The sequence below is a fragment of the Budorcas taxicolor genome, chromosome 17, assembly GCF_023091745.1.
Source record: "Budorcas taxicolor isolate Tak-1 chromosome 17, Takin1.1, whole genome shotgun sequence".
NCBI lineage: Eukaryota > Metazoa > Chordata > Mammalia > Artiodactyla > Bovidae > Budorcas > Budorcas taxicolor.
This window is the reverse complement of record NC_068926.1, coordinates 37,839,695-37,842,568: the sequence shown is the minus strand read 5'-3', so window position 1 is coordinate 37,842,568 and position 2,874 is coordinate 37,839,695.

The following is a 2,874-nucleotide window of genomic DNA, read 5'->3' as shown; positions in this document are numbered from 1 at the left end:
CACTGTGGAAGTGTCCTGTGTATCACTTCCTGAAAACAATCCATTTCCTCAAAGTATTCTGTAATTTGCTTACTGCTTTACAATTAAGAACAGTGCTTTTACTTCATTTAAGATCTGTAGGCATCTTTAAAATAGTTATGCATTATTCTTTCAGAAGCGCTCCATGAAATTAATGATGGCTATCATTTATTACGTCCGTAGTGTGTGTCAACCTATTCTAAGCCATTGACATACAGAATTTCATTTCATAATTACAGCAACTTTCTAAGGTCGATCCTTATGATTTCATTTCACAAATGAGGAAGCTGAGTCTTAAATGAGCTAAATGAGTCCTTAAGTTTACAAAAACAGGAACTGGAAATCTATTGTAACACCCAGTGCAGTATTGAACATGATAATAATACCCATAAAGAAGCACTCATTTTAATTGAAGAATCATTTTGCTGTCTCATGGGAGGCTCTCAGGTAAATTACCAAAGTAAGATATTGAATTGAAAAAAAACTCAGTATTTCATTGATTGCATCAGTGGATAGCTGAGTTTTAATTGAACAGCTAAACCTCCTCCCCTGTAATCAGTTTGTTTGTTTATTTGTTTTAATTTAAAACATTCACTCAAAATATGCCATGAAAGACTATAAGACATTAAAAAAAATAAGCATTTAATTACAGTTTGCTTTCAAACAACTTTCAGTTTATCTGAGATAGATATAAATGCCAAGTAGATTTGATGTTGCTGTTTTTCACTCACTAAGTTGAGTTTGACTGTATGAGTCCATGGACTGCAGCATGCCAGGTTCCTCTGTCCTCCACTGTCTCCTAGAATTTGCTCAACTTCATGTCCATTGAGTCAATGATGCCATCCAACCTTCCTATCCTCTGCTGACCCCTTTTCCTTTTGCCTTCATTCTTTCAAAAAATTAGGGTATTTTCCGATGAGTCAGTTTTTCACATCAGGTGGCGAAAGAATTGGAGATTCAGCTTCAGCATCAGTTCTTCCAAGGATTATTCAGGGTTAATTTCCTTAAGATTGACTGAATTGATCACCTTGTAGTCCAAGGGACTCTCAAGAGTCTTTTCTGGTGCCACAATTCAAGACCATCAATTCTTCACCACTCAGTCTTCTTTATGGTCCAACTCTCACATCCATACATGACTATAGGAAAAACCATAGCTTTGACAATATGGAACTTTGTCAGCAAAGTGATGTCTTTGCTTTTCATGCACTGTCTAGGTTTGTCATAGCTTTCTGTCAAAGGAGCAAGTATTTTTTTTTTTTTTTTTTAATTTTGTGGTTGTAATCACCATCCACAGTGACTTTGGAGGCCAAGAAAACAAAATTTGTCACTTATTCCTTTGTTTCCCCTTCTATTTGCCAGGAAGTGATGGGTCCAGATGTCATGATCTAAGTTTCTCTAATATTGAGTTTCAAACCAGCTTTTTCACTCTCTTCTTTCACCCTCATCAAGAAACTCTTCAGTTGCTATTCACTTTCTGCCATTAGAGTGGCATCATCTGCATATCTGAGGTTGATTCCAGCTTGTGATTCATCCAACCCGGCATGTCACATGATGTACTCTGCATATAAGTTAAATGAATAGGGTGACAATATTCAGCCTTATTGTACTCCTTTCCCAATTTTGAACCTGTCAGCAGTCCCATGTCCAATTCTAACTGTTATTTCTTGACCTGCATACAAGTTTCTCAGGAGATGGGTAAGGGGGCATGGTACTCCCATCTATTTAAGAATGTTCCATAGTTTGTTGTGATCCACACAGGCAAAGGCTTTAGCATCGTCAGTGAAAGCAGAAATAGATGTTTTCTCTCTTTTTTTTTTTTTTTCTGGAATTCTCTTGCTTTCTCCATGATCCAACAAATGTTGGCAACTTGTTCCCTGGTTCCTCTGCCTTTTCTAAATTAAACTTGCACATCTGGAAGTTTTTGATTCACATATTGCTGAGGCCTACTTTGAAAAATTTTGAGTATAACTTTGCTAGTATGTGAAATGGGTACAACTGTATGGTAGTTTGGACATTCTCTGTCATTGCTCTTTTGGGAAATTGTACTGGAAACTGGACTTTTCCAGTCCCGTGGCTACTGCTAAGTTTTCCAAATTTGCTGACATATTGAGTGCAGCACTTCAACAGCATCATCTGTTAGGACTGGAATAGTTCGGTTGGAATTCCATCACCTCTACTAGCTTTGTTTGTAGTAATGCTCCCTAAGGCCCACTTGACTTCATACTCTAGGATGTCTGGATCTAAGTGAGTGACCACACCATTGTGGTTATCCAAGTCATTATGCCCTTTTTTTGTATAGTTATTCTTCGTATTCTTGCTACCTCTTCTTAATCTTTTCTGTTTCTGATAGGCTTTTCCACTTCTGTCCTCTATCATGCCCATTCTTGCATGAAATGTTCCTTGATATCTCCAAATTTCTTGAAGAGATCTCTAATCTTTCCCAGTTGGTTGTTTTCCTTTATTTCTTTGAATTGTTCATTTAACAAGGTATTCTTATTTCTTCTAGCTATTCTCTGGAACTCTGCATTCAGTTGCATATATCTTTCCCTTTCTCCCATGCCTTTCACTTTTCTTCTTTTCACAGCCATTTGTAAAGCCTCCTCAGCAACCGCTTTGCCTTCTTGCATATCTTTATCTTTGAGATATAAATGCCAACTACTGCTAAGTCACTTCAGTCGTGCCCGACTCTGTGTGACCCCATAGACGGCAGCCCACCAGACTCCCCCTCCCCTGGGATTCTCCAGGCAAGAACACTGGAGTGGGTTGCCATTTCCTTCTCCAATGCATGAAAGTGAAAAGTGAAAGGGAAGTCGCTCAGTCATGTCTGACTCTTCGCGACCCCATGGACCACAGCCC